This window comes from Hyperolius riggenbachi, chromosome 6 (genome assembly GCF_040937935.1).
Source record: "Hyperolius riggenbachi isolate aHypRig1 chromosome 6, aHypRig1.pri, whole genome shotgun sequence".
In the NCBI taxonomy this organism is placed as follows: Eukaryota; Metazoa; Chordata; class Amphibia; order Anura; family Hyperoliidae; genus Hyperolius; species Hyperolius riggenbachi.
This window is the reverse complement of record NC_090651.1, coordinates 36,241,906-36,260,411: the sequence shown is the minus strand read 5'-3', so window position 1 is coordinate 36,260,411 and position 18,506 is coordinate 36,241,906. Positions and strand designations below refer to the sequence as shown.

The following is an 18,506-nucleotide window of genomic DNA, read 5'->3' as shown; positions in this document are numbered from 1 at the left end:
AATAATAGTGATAAAGCAAGATATAACTATATCAATTCTGCTTTTAACAAGAATGGAAATTGTAAACAGCAATGGTAACAATAATATCGGTGATCTGCTAACAATAATCTCCTCTCATCCACCCCAAATACCACCTCCCACTCCTGCATACAGGATTTCTCACATGCTTCTCCACCCCTCTGGAGCTCTCGTCCCTAAATCTGTAAGACACTCACCAAAATATGAAATCTTGAAACCTGACCTAAGCTACCAATGTGTGCTCCTAGCCTTTTCAATAAAACTCACTCATATTACTTAAAGGAGAACCATAAAGACTGCTCTTTAGATATCTAGTATTCTATACTTAAAAAAGGTATTATATTCCAATGGAATTACTGTGTGCTTCCAGTGATTTCTGACTGGCTGGCTTATATTGGCCTGGAGTGAGCAGTACTTATACGGGTATATGTCAACCAAGAGGAAGCTAAGAAATTGGATAAGGTGGGGTCCAGGTGGCTTGAGTTACAGGAGATAAATTTAGACTTGAAGAAATGTGAAACTTGATATATACTGTCTATTATGATAAAGTTAGGTTATCTGGGGATCCAGCTCTGCTATGAACCAGAATGTTTTTTATTGATATATTTATGTGTTATTTTGTGCTGCGCTGTCCGAATGGCCATATGCTGTCATAAAAAGTATGCAAAATTCAATAAATTTTGTCTGTAGAAAAAAAACTCAACCACCTTCCCTCCTATATGAGCATGATATCATGTTACTCATACACTATTACCACTGTCTCACAAAATCCACAATCCTTAAAGTGAACCAGAGACGAAGCACCCTTATTTATTTTACCATATATATCAGTGGGAACATTAGCGAAAACATCTACCCTGCTCTCTGTTTCATCCTTCCCTGATCAGCCTGCTTGTTAGCAGACCAGATAAAATCCCCGACTGAGCATTCAGTCTGGCTTTGCTCAGGAATTATTATAGCCGAGTCTGTGTTTTCTGGTGTCTTTTCAAGCCCAAGCCTGCCCCCTTGTGGCTCTGCTCAGGAATCATTATAGCTGAGTCATTATAGCAAAGCCAGGCTGAATGCTCAGTCAGGGATTTTATTAGGGCTGATTAGAAGCAAGCTGTGCAGTGCAGAATAAAACAGAAAGCAAGGTAGGTGTTTTCTCTAATGTTCCCACTGATATATATGGTAAAATACATGAGGGTGCTTCATCTCTGGTTCACTTTAACGGCTGACATGTGGACAGAGTCTAATGACTGAGTACAAGTAGCTGTACCCAATTTTCCGTTATTGGTCACAGTGATCTGGCTGGACAGAGAATTGTAGTCTTCCTTAGTCCATGCATGGTGAATCTAATGGTGAGTTAGGAGAGCATGCATAGGATCGTACACCTCTAGATATGTAAATCCTTGAACATTTGAATCTTATAACATATGGAATGTTGTACTTCAACAATCAATTTGTACCATAAAGTCTTTACTGTTAGTGGTTTGATAGTTTATCCGACTACTTGATTATTTTAAGAAGCGTAAATATCATGTTTCTCAGTTGCAAATGGGAAGCACTGGTTCCCACTGACAACATTCTCTTCAACACAGGTGTTGGAACTCCAGACCTCAAAGGCCATAACCATTCTCAAAAGGACTAAGAAATGGAGAAATGCGTTCTAGTTGACTTACCACACCTTTCCTGATTCAGTCCCATCAATTTATTTGACCTGTGCCAAAAATGTGTGAGGACCTCGGCCCTTGAGGATTGTGGTAAAAATGTGTGAGGACCTCGGCCCTTGAGGATTGTGGTAAAAATGTGTGAGGACCTCGGCCCTTGAGGATTGTGATAAAAATGTGTGAGGACCTCGGCCCTTGAGGATTGTGGTAAAAATGTGTGAGGACCTCGGCCCTTGAGGATTGTGGTAAAAATGTGTGAGGACCTCGGCCCTTGAGGATTGTGGTAAAAATGTGTGAGGACCTCGGCCCTTGAGGATTGTGGTAAAAATGTGTGAGGACCTTGGCCCTTGAGAATTGTGCCAAAAATATGTGAGGACCTCGGCCCTTGAGGATTGTGCCAAAAATGTGTGAGAACCTTAGACCTTGAGGACCATGCTAAAAATAGAAAAAGAGGCAGTGGATGAAAGAGAAGGAAAGCTTGTACAGTAGATGGAGGGATGGTGGAGAGGGGCAGAGAGGCAGAGAAAGAGGTGAAAGAGTGGCAGACCAGCGTCGCTCTCAACTGAGATCTGTCTAACGATTCTCCACTGACATGTTCCACCTGCAATCACGTACATGTAAAAAGGGCATCATGGTCATTTGGGCTCCGAAAATAGCTGATAGTAGAATATCGCTAAACTTACTATGTAATTACGATAGTCAAATATCTGCAATTTTTACTGATAATTTACTATCGCCTAAACCCATTCTCACTTGAACCCTTCCCTTATCAATGGCTAACCCTAACCAACCACCCTACTGATGCCTAACCCTAACCAATCCCCCACCTATGCCTAGCCATAACTGACCCCCCAACCTATGCCAAGCCCTAACCGACCCACTTACCTATGACTAACCCTAACTGATCCCCCCAACTGATGCCTAACCTAACGACCCCCACAACCCATGCCTCATCCTAAATAACCCTCCAACTTATGCCTAACCCTAACAGACCCTCCAACATTTGTCAACCCTAACCCCCCCCCCCCACTAACCTTTATCTAACTAACTGACCCCCCCCCCCCCAACCTATGCCTAATTCTAACTAACCCACCCAAACTATGCCTAACCCTAACCAAACCCCTCAACTGATGCCCAACCCTGACTAGTACTTTGGGCATTGCCATAGGCTCCTGAGTTAACTGGTGAAATAAGTGATCATTTGGGTGCCCAATGAAATAGCAGAGGCTTGGGCCACCTGCTATACAAACTGTGTTTCTGCTATTTGTAGCTGTAGTTTGTATAGCAGAAGGCCTCTGCACCAGCTATTTTATCAGGCACCCAAATTACCTCTTATAGCTGCTAATCGCGAACGTAAACATGGAACCCTATGGTGGCTCCCAAAGCCCCGCGGCACCTCCAGTGTCCATATTACTGCTTCCACTGCAATCACTCTTTATGCTGCTCAAAGGGACCAGAAACCTCTGTTTCCCATCTCTGTACTTAGAGTTACCCTTTAAAATAAACAACACAGAAAACTTGAAATAAACTTACAGCAGCAGATTAAGTTAAGAAACTTCAGCTGCGGCACAGAAGTGCCTCACACGGCAATGTCGAGAATCCCCGAATTAGATGTACCTCGGTGGAAGTTGCTTGACATGCATAGAATGCTATAACAAGCAGTTAACAAGCCATCAGTAACAAGCAACAGTCTGCTACCATGGCGCATATCTAATCTGCTGTCAAACCAGGCCATTCCACCGCTGGATCTGCAGAGCGCTTAGAGGCATCTCCATGCTACTATCATACGTTCACTGATCCTATAGCATGTCAGCCTCCGTAACTCCCGGGAAAGGCACCAGACTTCTCTTTCAGGCAAACATAAAATATATGGAATAAAGCAAAAAAATTCAAGTCACGTCTTTAAAGATTTCTTCGTGTCAGCCTCAGGTAAGTGTTTGTCGTGAGGAATTCGTAGCTTTCATGGGAAGCGGTAAAGGCGCTGTACATTATGTACGTTGGACAGATGCTATCAAAGGCTCACTGAAACCAGAAAGACGGCAATGAAAATGTACCGTGAACTTTATTCTTTACTTCTAACAAGCTTAGGGTTGCTTAAGCCTAATTCTTTGACTCTACTGAACAGGTGCACGATGAATTAAAACTCAACCAAACTCGAAACTGAACGCAACAAATTGAAACGGCCGTCAGGATGATAAGTGAACATAAACAACACTCACCAGAGGGTAGGCGTATTGATATCAAAGTCTACCATAAAGAGAAGATTGCATGAAAGTAAATACAGAGGGTGCACTGCAAGGTGCAAGCCACTCATAAGCCTCAAGAATAGAAGGCGAGATTGGACTTAAAGAACATCTAAAAAAAAGTGAGCAAAGTTCTGGAAAAACATTCTTTGGACAGATAAAATAAAAATCAACCTCTACCAGAATGATGGCAAAAAAAAGTGTGGAGAAGGTGTGGAACAGCTCATTATCCAAAGCATACCACGTCATCTGTAAACCAAGGTGGAGGCAGTGGAATGGCTTGGGCATGCATGGCTGCCAGTGGCACTGGGACACTAGTGTTTATTGATGATGCGACGTAGGACAGAAGCAGCTGAATGAATTCTGAGGTGTTCAAAGACATACTGTCTGCTCAAATCAAGCTAAATGCAGTCAAATTGATTGGGGGGCGTTCCATGATACAGATAGATAAGGACCCAAAACATACAGACAAAGCAACCCAAGAGTTTATTAAAGCAAAGAAATGAAAAACTCTTGAATGGTAAAGTCGGTCAACTGATCTGAACTCAATCGAGCGTACATTTCACTTGTTGAAGAATAAATTTCGGACAGAAAGGCCCACAAACAGCAGCTGAAAGGCCTGGCTGAGCATTAAAAAGGAGGAAACCCATGGTGAAGTCCATGAGTTCAAGACTTCAGGCTGTCATTGCCAGCAAAGGGTTTTCAACCAAGTATTAGAAATGAACATTTTATTTAAAGTTATTTAATTGTCCAATTACTTTTGAGCACCTGAAATGAAGGAATTGTGTTAAAAAAATGCATTATTTACCTCACATTTTATGCAACCCCACTGAATTAAATCTGAAAGTATGTCTTCAACTGCATCTGAGCTGTTTCATTTACAATTCATTGTGGCAATGCAAAGAACCAAAATTAGAAAACAAAAGTTGCTTCTGTCCAAATATTTATGAACCTAACTGTATCAGCCCCACCCAAATGATACCGTCTCTTGTTCCCCTATGCAGGCTGGCATTTCCAACAGAATTTTGAGTCCAAGAATCCAGGGCTTTGCTTCCTCGGGCAGCTATAGCCTGAATGGTCCATAACACCAGTGAGTAAATTGCTAAAGGAAGACAGTCAGTCTCCCCTCCCTCTACCCTTTGCACAGCACACCTCTGGTGCACAGGGGCTAGGGGTAGGCTATAGTGAAATCCAGAAGCCCATTGTAAAAAGATGACCACCAGATGTCTTCCCCTCCTAGGCAAGGGATAAAACAGGTAATTGTTTTTATACTCCGTACCTATTCTTAAAGAGAAACTCCGACCAAAAATTGAACTTTATCCCAATCAGTAGCTGATACCCCCTTTTACATGAGAAATCTATTCCTTTTCACAAACAGACCATCAGGGGCGCTGTATGACTGATATTGTGGTGAAACCCCTCCCACAAGTAACCCCTCCCACAAGAAAAGTTCAAACTTTTGTGGGAAATAGCTGTTTACAGCTGTTTCCAACTGCCAAAGACCATGCAGCAGCTACATCACCTGCCATTGCCAACAGTAAAATGTTCACTGGAGTTCCTCTTTAAAAAAGGGTTAAATTGTAATATAGAACATTTTTTTTTATATGAGAAGATGGAAGAAGGTGGACTGGTCTGATGGATCATGAATTATTTCGCCTCCACATTCTGCAGATTTCAAGCCAATTAAGCATCTGTGGGATGTGTTGGAAAAACAAGTCCGATCCATGGAGGCCTCACCTCACAGCTTACAGGATTTAATGGATCTGCTGCAAACATCTTATTGCCAGACACCACAGGACTACTTCAGAGGGCTTGTGGAGTCCACGTTTTGGGGGTCAAAGCTGTTTTGATGGCCCTAAAGGGACTTGAACAATATTTGGCTGATGTCTTCAATGTTTTTGGCTAATCAGGGTATAATCCCTGCTGCTTTCTTTTCTTTTACAGGACGTGAAAGCCCTGAAAATAAAAAAAGAGAGTACTCTGCAAGCTCACAGGAACTTCACTGAAAAGCCACTCCTGAGTCACGCTATGAGCTTCCTTACTCACAACCCAGTGGTATCCTGTAGAAGGACTGTTCATTTTATATTACAGATGAAAATTTAAATAATAGATGAGCAACGTTCTATAGATGAGATCAATGAGAGGGATGAAGCTTAGTTTATGCGTAAACGTAAGGCCTAATTGAATCTTATACATGTGGGTACACACCTTACGTTTTCCGGCTCGATTTTCTCACCCGATCGGTTTTTGTACTCGATTCTACACTCAATTCTCTTATCTTCGCTCGTTTTTCTTATCTATTTCCATTCACTTCTATGAGAAATCGAGCGCAGGATCGATCGGAAGGAATATCGGACATGCCAGGTATTATCTATCTAATCCATCTATCGAGCGGAAGATCGTACCGTGTGTACCCAGCATAAGTCTGTATAATTAACAATACAGCTTGACTGTAGTGAAGTAGAAATTTCACTTAAAATAAACTTCTACCTACCTGGCTGTCAAGTTCAGCTTTTAATAAAAAAAAAGAACACCAAGAGCCTAATATAGTGTAGTATGTACTGGAAAGGGAGTGAATAATAAAGTGTGAGAATAAAATACTCACAAACCAGGGTTACCATCCAGGTAACCATTGTAAAGGCAGGTGAGGAGATTAGACCTGTCCCCACTCAGGATGAAAGTGGATCCGAGATGAAAAAGTAACTATAACAAGTAACTTGTCTATACAGTGGTGTGAAAAACTATTTGCCCCCTTCCTGATTTCTTATTCTTTTGCATGTTTGTCACACTTAAATGTTTCTGCTCATCAAAAACCGTTAACTGTTAGTCAAAGGTAACATCATTGAACACAAAATGCAGTTTAAAATGATGGTTTTTATTATTTAGTGAGGAAAAAAACTCAAAACCTACATGGCCCTGTGTGAAAAAGAAATTGCCCCCTGAACCTAATAACTGGTTGGGCCACCCTTAGCAGCAATAACTGCAATCAAGCGTTTGCGATAACTTGCAACGAGTCTTTAACAGCGCTCTGGAGGAATTTTGGCCCACTCATCTTTGCAGAATTGTTGTAATTCAGCTTTATTTGAAGGTTTTCTAGCATGAACCACCTTTTTAAGGTCATGCCACAACATCTCAATAGGATTCAGGTCAGGACTTTGACTAGGCCACTCCAAAGTCTTCATTTTGTTTTTCTTCAGCCATTGAGAGGTGGATTTGCTGGTATGTTTTGGGTCATTGTCCTGCTGCAGCACCCAAGATCGCTTCAGCTTGAGTTGACGAACAGATGGCCGGACATTCTCCTTCAGGATTTTTTTGGTAGACAGTAGAATTCATGGTTCCATCTATCACAGCAAGCCTTCCAGGTCTTGAAGCAGCAAAACAACCCCAGACCATCACACTACCACCACCATATTTTACTGTTGGCATGATGTTCTTTTGCTGAAATGCTGTGTTACTTCTACGCCAGATGTAACGGGACACGCACCTTCCAAAAAGTTCAACCTTTGTCATGTCGGTCCACAAGTTATTTTCCCAAAAGTCTTGGCAATCATTGAGATGTTTTTTTAGCAAAATTGAGACGAGCCTTAATGTTCTTTTTTGCTTAAAAGTGGTTTGCGCCTTGGATATCTGACATGCAGGCCGTTTTTGCCCAGTCTCTTTCTTATGGTGGAGTCGTGAACACTGACTTTAATTGAGGCAAGTGAGGCCTGCAGTTCTTTAGATGTTGTCCTGGGGTCTTTTGTGGCCTCTCGGATGAGTTTTCTCTGCACTCTTGGAGTAATTTTGTCGGCCGGCCACTCCTGGGAAGGTTCATCACTGTTCCATGTTTTTGCCATTTGTGGATAATGGCTCTCACTGTGGTTCGCTGGAGTCCCAAAGCTTTAGAAATGGATTTATAACAACAATAACAATAATATTTATATAGCGCTTTTCTCCCTGGGGACTCAAAGCGCTGTGACCCTGCATTATGCAGTCTCAAAGGCTCGGGAAAAGAGGTGAGTTTTTAGCCTTTTTTTAAAGCTGTCCAGAGAAGGAGCCTCTCGTACTGATTGTGGAAGTGAGTTCCATAGAGTAGGGGCTGCGTAGGAAAAGGCCCGAGCACCAAATGTTAAGTGTATCCTGGGAATAACCAGCTTCATCTTGTTGGCAGAGCGGAGGGTGCGTGAAGGGGCATAAAGTTCCAATAGATCCGCTATGTATTTGGGTCCCATGTGGTGTAGAGCCTTGAATGTCAGCAGGCAGATCTTAAAATTGATTCTCCATTTTACTGGCAACCAGTGAAGAGTTTGCAGTACTGGGGTGATGTGTGAGCTGCGGGGGGCATTGGCTAGGAGTCTGGCTGCAGCATTCTGTACTAGCTGTAAGGGGCGCAGAGCCTTATCTGTAGATCCGATGAACAGGGCGTTGCAGTAGTCTAGGCGGGAGGATACAAATGCGTGAACCAGGGCAGGTAGGTCTTCAGCTGGGATAAGGTGTTTGATTTTCGCTATATTTCTTAGATGGAAGAAGGAAGACTTGACGACAGCTGATACCTGCTGTCTGAATTTTAGATTTCCATCCAGGATCACCCCAAGGTTTCGCACAGAGTCTTTATACTGTACAGTATCTCCCTCAATTGCTAGTTTGAGGTGGTGTTATGATCGCTTCTGCAGCGTTTACTGCTGACTGCAGTGGTATTGCAAACCAAGCAGTTCTAATGTCATTACATGCATTTGCTTGCATAGTTTGGTTTGCACTTAAACTAGTTGCTGATTCCATCTGCAGTCGCTCTGAAGTTAATGACAGTTTAATATGCTTTTGTGTAAACAAACATTGTCTGCTGCAGTGGAGGGGCGGTCCCTTTCCTGCAGGCTGCATATCATTGTCTGCCTTTTCCTGCTATCAGCCTGTGATTAATTACCATTCACTTGTGTGGGAATCTGCAGGTCTGCTCCCATTGGATGACCTCAGTATAAAGAACTGCTTCCTGCAATGCCTCATGGGCTACCATAGTCTCAGATTCTATCTGTTACTCTGCTCGTGCCCCACCTCGTTCCTGGTCCGTGTGGACTGCGCTGACTCCTGCGAAGGGTTCAGCGAGTCCTCCTAGTTCTGCTCTTGTTCTAGAAGTTGTTACTTGCTTGTCTTGTGTCATATATTGGTTCATCGCCAATATATACGCATACTTGCGCATTTTGTTATTTTCCTTGAATTCGTGTTACGTTGATACATCAGTGTCGCTGATATATACGTACACGAACTGTTTATATCCTGTGTTCCGTTAGTCAGCGTTCCAGCACGCTGAGCTAGTTATCCTGTTCCTGGTCCTGTTTGTGGATTGCGTTCATCTCTGCGAAGAGATAGCGAATCCTTCTGAGTCCTGTTCCCTGTATTACTCCAGTCTTAGTCAGAGTTCCTGCTTATGTCATATATCGGTTCATTGCCGATATATACATATGTTAGTCAGACGTTACGAATAGTTTCATTGATAGCTGTAATTGTAATACGCTAGGAAATCATACTTATTGTATATTTATCTGTGTTACGTTCATCTATCTTGATCCTGCTATTTTCTGACTATCCTGTCCTGTCTTTGTGAGGCACGCCATCGCCGCAACGCATTGGCTGCCTCATTCCAGTCTGTCTGGTTTTGGACGCTTGCTGTCGCTAAGTAGCCGCTAGCTAGCAAGCGTTCATTCTGTCTACTTGTTCTGATCTCCTCAGTCCTGGTTTATGCGCTCAGCGCTACTTTGCGCTGAGACGTTATTACGAAAGTGTTGTTTGTGGCTGTTCGGATCTGCACACCACAATCTCCTTTTGGAGTCAGTCCTCTCCTCCACTAAACTGGGGATATCCTGATCCCTTGTGCTGGTGTGTGTACCTCCTTCACGTCAGCTTATGTGTTGTATGCTGACTGTGGAGATTACACCTCCAAGCTTAACATTATGGTAGCCCCATTACCAATTCCCATTGTGGGGGGGGGGGTTCCCAGCAAAAATTACACTGTTTGTTATGGTTCCTGTTCCTTTAAGAAATTTGAAAAACTCAATTCTGAAACAGAAAATGAGTTTTTTTCTGAATGTACCAGGTTCCTGGCCAATCCCGAGCTCCAGGCTACTCCTGTTTCAACGTGGGCCCCCCAGCTAGTTTATGTTTTATTTAAGGGAAGATTGTTTCAGTGGGCCTACGATGTCTTGGATCATACCAATTTAAAAGAGAGACCACTGGAATTTCTAGCGTTTGTGATCCATAACTGGCTGCGCAAAACCGATTTGCCTAGCCCTTTTGATAAGCTCCTGGCAGCTTGTCAATCAGCTGCTCCTTCTACTGCCTACAAAAATAATCAGCAAGCAGATAATTGTTCTGATAACTTTTCTTCTGCTAAGGCAGTAGGGTCTAAAGCCAAACGTAAACGCTCCAAAAGAAAAGCGTTACAATCAGCGGAGTCGTTGCCCTTGGCGACTGCGCATCAGATCTGTAATGAGACTCCGCCAGTAGCAGATAATGAAATTCAGTCACCATTCAGGGGAGTCAAATGGACCTATGAAACTACTAATGAACTTTCATTGCTAGCCAGGGAAAATAAAAGTTCTTGTTTAAATGAATTATCTGAATATGATTATGAAGATATATTACAGAGTATTGAACAGATCAATTTATTCATGCAGCAAGGGAGATTTGCATACACTACAGTTCAACACTTGCTACAGGTACTGGAGATCCTTAGGAATAAGAAATCGGCTAATCACCTGCTAAATAACCCAATGTATGTTTCTGCCACTAACACATTTGCAAACTATGATCAGCCGGAATGCTCAGCTGTTAAATATGCATGGGATCCTCCATTTGAGAAAGGAGAGATGGAAGCCCTGGTCTATGAATGGAAGAAAGATGCAAGTTCATTTTGTCAGTTTTACAGTGCAAAAAGTGAATTAGTATTGAATGCATGCATTAAGTCTGCCTATAACCTAATAAAAACTGGTGTGTGTGGGTATGACTTTGTGGCTCCATTGATCGATGTGTGGAGAATGATTTTGGACGATTTTTATGCGATTCAATCAGTTGATACCAGGGAAGACACACTGTCAAGTGGAGATTGTTCCACTTCCTCAGTTCCTGAGGACTCGCCTGCTTCAGCACCTTTGGCTGATTCAGCGAGTGATTCAGAGCTCCTTTTGTGTGAAATTGAAGTTCCTGTAATTCCACCCTGTACCATGGATAACTCAGTGTTACTTCCCAGTAAGACAGAAATTACTAATACTTCCTTAATCTTGCCCTGCACTAATTTCTCAGCAGAGAATCCAGAGGTCCTGCTGACTTCTGAGTCCAGCCTAGCCAGTACTCATGAGTCTTTGTTCAGTAAAACAGACACCAGAAAAATCTTGCCTGTCTCTGCAAACACTTCTGTAGAAATTACCTGTGTTAATAAAGTTCAACTCCTGTCTGATCCAGCAGATGCCAATAGATGCACTACATCAGTTTCTGAGTCCCAGCAATCCTGTCCAGAAACCTCAGAACCCCAGCATCTGAATTTTCCAATTTCACAATTGAATGGTGATTTAGATGCGCAAACATTGTGTTTTGATCTTCCTGTTTCTACACCTCACTCTAGTTTCATGAATAACTCAGAGCGTCTGCTAGGTGAGTCCGAAATCGCAGAATTATTACCGTGTTCAGAAAATGTTCCAGTGAACTTGCCCTGTACCATGAATTGTGCAGTAGATCTCTACAATGAAACTCAGGTCACAGAATCATTATGCTGTCCAGCAGGTGCTTCCATGGTTTTGCCCTGCAGTGTGGACTGTTCGGTGATCCTGTCCAGTGAAGCTGTGGTCACAGAGTCTTATGCTTCACCCAGTACTTTGGATACTTCAAACCCTCTAGCAGAGCAGTCTGAGGCACTGCTTACCTCAGTTGGTGTTGCAGTAATATTCACTTGTCTAGCAGCTGTTTTGGAATTACAGTCTGCTCTAATAAAACTTGATGAATTTCTGCCCAGCGAAGCAGAAGCCATTGAAATATTGTCCTCGTCAGCAAGTGTGTTAGATACCTTGCCCTGTACACAGTCTGATTTAAACAATGTTGTTGAGTCCCTCTCCAGTGTTGTAACAGCCGAGGAACTCCAGCCCTGTCCTCTAAATGTTTCAAAAGTCTTGCCCTGTAACATGGATAATTCTGACTCGCTGGAAAAAATAATAGAAATCTCAGAATTTCAGTCCGGGTTAATGAGTGTTTCTGAGACCCAGCCCTGTATCCTGGAAAATTCTGGTTTTCTGCCCGGTGTGGCAGTAGTTCCAGAGTCCCCTTCCTGTCCAGTGAGTTTCTCAGTTTTGCCTAGTTCAGTGGGGATTGCTGCAATATTGACTTGTTTTGCAGCCCTTCATGAGCTCCAGTCCAGTGTATTTGATGAGTCTCTGTCTAGTCCAGAAGAAGCTATGGGAACCCTGTCTAGTTCAGTGCATACATCAGAAGATTTGCCCTGTCTTGTAAATGCTCCTGAACATGATTTGTTAATAACCCTGCTGGAATCAGCGACATCTAAGTCTGATCCTGCAGTTTTTAGTGAGAATCCAGTAACTGTGAAGTCTAGTCATGATGATTTTTTTTTGCCCAGTTCTGGTTTCGGTCCTGTCTTGACTGACTTTGAGGTTCGCAGTTCCTTGACATGCCCAGAGGTTTCTCTTGTGCCGGTGTGCCCAGATGTGCTTCGTATGCCAGAGTGCCCAGATGTGTCTGTGTTAGCGTGCTCACGTGCTTCCCTAGTGGAGACATGTTCTGATGTTGCCGGTTGGCCTGCATGCCCGGAGATGGTTCTGGTCCCTAAAAGCCCTGATCTTGATGTTTGTCCTTGTGACCCTGACTCTGGAGTTGCCCTGGGTTCCATAGGGGTTCTTGATAGTTCTCCATGTGAGCCTAAGGGGCGTTCTGACCTGTGGGGATCTCTTTGGAGCTTCCAAGTGTTCTGGGAGATCTCTGAGGAAAAACTTGTCCTGGTGCCTTGGACTGGTTCAACAGTGGGTTTTGTGTTGGTAGGGACAGTTCCGGTGGGCATTGCAAAGGCTTTGGCGTTTTTGGACGGTCCTTGGAAGGCGGTGGGTATCGCGCAGAGAGTTTCTTGGGGTTGTTTTCTGGAAGTCGTGGTTCTGATGGGTGTCACACTGAGGCTTGTAGTGCTGACGGGCATGGTTCGGTAGGTTCTGGTTCCAATTGGTCTAGTTTTGGTGAGACTGATTCGGGAATTTGGTTTTGTCGGACGGATCCGACCTTCATGAATTTTCAGTCAGATCAGTTTGCTGGATTTCCCACTTCTGATATTTTGGTTTGGGTGGTTCAGGAGAAATATGTCAGTTTTCATAGGCGTCCAGAGGCCGCGTTTAAGGGAGGGGGTACTGTTATGATCGCTTCTGCAGCGTTTACTGCTGACTGCAGTGGTATTGCAAACCAAGCAGTTCTAATGTCATTACATGCATTTGCTTGCATAGTTTGGTTTGCACTTAAACTAGTTGCTGATTCCATCTGCAGTCGCTCTGAAGTTAATGACAGTTTAATATGCTTTTGTGTAAACAAACATTGTCTGCTGCAGTGGAGGGGCGGTCCCTTTCCTGCAGGCTGCATATCATTGTCTGCCTTTTCCTGCTATCAGCCTGTGATTAATTACCATTCACTTGTGTGGGAATCTGCAGGTCTGCTCCCATTGGATGACCTCAGTATAAAGAACTGCTTCCTGCAATGCCTCATGGGCTACCATAGTCTCAGATTCTATCTGTTACTCTGCTCGTGCCCCACCTCGTTCCTGGTCCGTGTGGACTGCGCTGACTCCTGCGAAGGGGTCAGCGAGTCCTCCTAGTTCTGCTCTTGTTCTAGAAGTTGTTACTTGCTTGTCTTGTGTCATATATTGGTTCATCGCCAATATATACGCATACTTGCGCATTTTGTTATTTTCCTTGAATTCGTGTTACGTTGATACATCAGTGTCGCTGATATATACGTACACTAACTGTTTATATCCTGTGTTCCGTTAGTCAGCGTTCCAGCACGCTGAGCTAGTTATCCTGTTCCTGGTCCTGTTTGTGGATTGCGTTCATCTCTGCGAAGAGATAGCGAATCCTTCTGAGTCCTGTTCCCTGTATTACTCCAGTCTTAGTCAGAGTTCCTGCTTATGTCATATATCGGTTCATTGCCGATATATACATATGTTAGACAGACGTTACGAATAGTTTCATTGATAGCTGTAATTGTAATACGCTAGGAAATCATACTTATTGTATATTTATCTGTGTTACGTTCATCTATCTTGATCCTGCTATTTTCTGACTATCCTGTCCTGTCTTTGTGAGGCACGCCATCGCCGCAACGCATTGGCTGCCTCATTCCAGTCTGTCTGGTTTTGGACGCTTGCTGTCGCTAAGTAGCCGCTAGCTAGCAAGCGTTCATTCTGTCTACTTGTTCTGAACTCCTCAGTCCTGGTTTATGCGCTCAGCGCTACTTTGCGCTGAGACGTTATTACGAAAGTGTTGTTTGTGGCTGTTCGGATCTGCACACCACAATCTCCTTTTGGAGTCAGTCCTCTCCTCCACTAAACTGGGGATATCCTGATCCCTTGTGCTGGTGTGTGTACCTCCTTCACGTCAGCTTATGTGTTGTATGCTGACTGTGGAGATTACACCTCCAAGCTTAACAGGTGGTGAGCGTTTTGAACTTTATCCATCATGTGTGGACCACCTACCACCAACACCTCTGTTTTGTCAGAGTTCAGCCTCAGCCAGCTGGTGTTCATCCAATTTTGTAAATCCACTAGACACGCATTTATGGATGCTGATGGGTCTTGGGTGCCAGGCTTGAAGGACAGATACAGTTGTGTGTCATCTGCATAACAATGGTATCCTAGGCCATAGTTCTGGATTATTTTGCCCAGTGGGAGCATATAGGCTGCAAAGAGTAATGGTGATAGTACAGAACCCTGTGGAACTCCATAGGCAAGTGGCACTGGATTAGAGTAATGTGTGCCCAGACATACTTGCTGTGTCCTGCCAGATAGGAAGGTCTGAAACCATCTAAGAACAGTACCCCTTAGGCCACAGTAATTCTTCAGTCGCTGGATAAGAATTTCATGATCCACAGTATCAAATGCTGCTGACAAGTCAAGAAGAATCAGAATTGAGCAATCACCCTTGTCCCTTGCAGTAAGTAGATCATTCATTACTCGGACTAATGCTGTTTCAGTGCTGTGCCTTTTCCTGAATCCTGACTGAAAAGTATCAAAGATGTTGTTATCTGTAAGCCTGGCTTCTAGCTGGTTGGCGACTGCTTTCTCGATAACTTTTGATAGGAATGGTAAGTTCGCCACAGGTCTGTAGTTGGTTACAGAATCAGGATCTAGTGATGGTTTCTTCAGGAGGGGTTTTATGATTGCTTTCTTTAGTTCTTCTGGGAAAAGACCACTTTGCAAGGAGCACTGAGTGATTTTGTGAAGTGCTGGCCTGATCAGCTCTGGGCACTGCATTAAGGATCCAGTTGGGCCAGGATCCAGGTCGCAGGTAGTGGGGCGGAGACTTTGAATGAGAATTCCAAAATCTTCTACACTCAGAGTGTCAAAGACTTGCCATGGTGGTACGGTAGTAGGCATATGCAACGTCCAGTGGTCAATTGATAACCTTTACCAGACTGATAGATCTCAATTACAGTACTTTTGGTTCTCATTTGTTCCTGAATTTCTTTGGATCTTGGCATGATTTCTAGCTTTTGAGGTGCTTTTGGTCTACTTCTCTGTGTCAGATAGCTCCTATTTAAGTGATTTCTTGATTGAAACAGGTGTGGCAGTAATCAGGCCTGGGGGTGACTACAGAGATTGAACTCAGGTGTGATAAACCACAGTTAAGTTATTTTTTAACAAGGGGGGCAATCATTTTTTCACACAGGGCCATGTAGATTTGGAGTTTTTTTCCTCACTAAAAAATAAAAACCATCGTTTAAAACTGCATTTTGTGTTCAATTAGGTTATCTTTGACTAATAGTTAACATTTTTTGATGAGCAAAAACATTTAAGTGTGACAAACATGCAAAAGAATATCAGGAAGGGGGCAAATAGTTTTTCACACCACTGTATATCTTATCTAAAGTTTAGATGGTTTACACAGCAAATCTAGCTGAAAACAGCTTTAATAGAATATGATTATTTCTTCCTGTGATACAATGACAGCAGCCATGTTTTTTGTAAACATTACACACAGGCAAGCGGATCTGCATCTTGAGCAAAACAACCTAATCCCCCCTCCTCCTCCCTCCTCCCCTCTGCCTCTGAAATCTCAGGCTAGTAACACCTCCCCCTCCTTCTGCCCAGATTGAGCTCCCATGAGCCCTTGCTACTGTCTGAAAGTGCCTTGGCTCTCTAAAAACCTGTGGATGTGGCTTGTTTAGTTTATAGGGAATTAGAGTATTAAAACAAAAAAGTATCTGGTTTGAGGAATGCCCTATAAACAATAGGAAAGGAACACAATTATGCAATGAGTAAAAGTTCATCTCGGATCCACTTTAAGAAGTCGTTTTCTGTAGGTCGGAAAAATAAAGGGGTAGATCACCCCTCCACCAGGGATGGATACAATCCTTGTAATAGAGAACAGAGGCGCCAACAGAATAAAATTTTACTAAAAACTTTAAAAATGCTTAGGAGGCAGTGGTGGACTTACCTCCAAAAAGCAGACACACTCTGTCAACAGAGGCACTTTATGCAACACTGACCACTGACTGTTTATACCCCTATCTATTGCCTGATGAAGCGGGTTACACCTGCGAAAGGAGTTGCAGCTTTTTTGGGGGAATATACAATAAATGTATGTCTTTTCGAAATTGACAGTTTTTGTGTCTGCTTATTGGAGGTAAGTCCACCACTGCCTCCTAAGCATTTTTAAAGTTTTTAGTAAAATGTTATTCTGTTGGCTCCTCTGTTCTCTATTACAAGTTTACCTTTTGTCTGTTATGTACCACTTACCTCGGGCGAGTTCGATGTTAAAATTATGATGCCTCACTTCTTTAAAGAGAAACAAAAGTCTGCTTTCCTAAAACAGAAAGAATTTGCGATAATTCAGGTTGGAGTGAGCTTGAGATGTCTCCCAGAGCAACACTGCTGAATATATGCAAATTAACCATTGTTACCCTTAGAAGGGGCTTTTAGGACCATTGTAGTCCCTAACACACTCCAATGAGTTCGGGGTCACCATGAGCTTGCTGGTTAGTCTGTGCTTCTTTGAAGAACCCGCAGTAAGAGGGATATGGAGGCTGACATGTTTATTTCCTTTTAAATAAAGCACATTGCCTGGCTGTCCCTGCTGATCCTCTGCTTCTAAAACTTTAAGCCCTAGGTTCTCAAGGAGTGCTACGCGTACCCCACGGTGTACTTCTGATGGTTCCAGGGGGTACTCAGGCTTCATATACTTAACCAAGAATAACAAATTTAGAGTTTTAGAAAATGATAAATCTTATTTAAACACCACCAAATTAGTGTTTTAACTAATTAAAAGCTTAGCAAATGCTTGGAAATTGTTTAGAACCAATTATCATGTACAGGTAGTCCCCGACTTATGAACACCCGACTTACGAACGACCCGCCGATACGAATGGCATGGATTCTGTGTTTCCATGGGAACAAGTCAAAAAAATGTTTCAAATTGGACTTGTAGTTTTTGAGAAAATCGATTTAAAAAAATGCAAAGAAAAAATTGATTTTAAACTTGGATAAGCAGGTACAGGGAGCAGAGGTGACACAGAAGGGAACACTGGAGGCACAGGGGGGCACAGAGGAGGTACAGGGGACAGACATGGCACAAGGTTTTGAATTAAGAACACAGATTCAGGTTAAAGGGGAACTGAAGAGAGAGGTATATGGAGGCTGCCATGTTTATTTCCTTTTAAGCAATACCAGTTGCCTGGCAGCCCTGCTGATCCTCTGCCTCTAATACTATTAGCCATAGCCCCTGAACAAGCATGCAGCAGATCAGGTGTTTCAGACTTTAAAGTCAGATCTGACAAGACTAGCTGCATGCTTGTTTCTGGTGTTATTCAGATACTACTGCAGAGAAATAGACCAGCAGGGCTGCCAGGCAACTGGTATTGATTAAAAGGAAATAAATTTGGCAGCCTCCGTATACCTCTTACTTCAGTTCCCCTTTAACAACGAACCTACAGTCCCTATCTCTTTTGTTAACTGGGGACTACCTGTACTACGATTAAATATATATTTGTCAAGGGGTACTTGTGATAATGTGTACTATGCTAGGGGGTACTTGGTGAGTACAAGGATTTAAAAGGGGTACATACCAATACAATTTTGAGAAACGCTGCTTTAAGCCATGCTCTGCACACAAAACAAGTAACCTCTGGGCACTCATTTTCCCGAAACCATAAGATGGTAAATCCACACCATTACCTCAAGCTGGGCTCCAATTATAGTAAATATCATACTCAACACGCATCTTCTTCCCATTAGCCTAAAGGTGGCCACACACACCATACAATTTTTTAAATATCTGTTCAATTTAAGAATTGCAATCAATTTTTCTGACTGATTGTAACATTTCAAAAATATGACCAATGTACCACACACCTATGTTCAATTTTTCCT

The 18,506-nt window shown here is 42.9% G+C and overlaps 1 protein-coding gene across 6 annotated transcripts in view; it reads right to left on the bottom strand.

Annotated features, from left to right (window-relative positions):
- Nucleotides 1-18,506, bottom strand: part of TTLL7 (tubulin tyrosine ligase like 7) — a 314,533-nt gene that overhangs the window by 144,051 nt on the left and 151,976 nt on the right. The window lies entirely within an intron of this gene.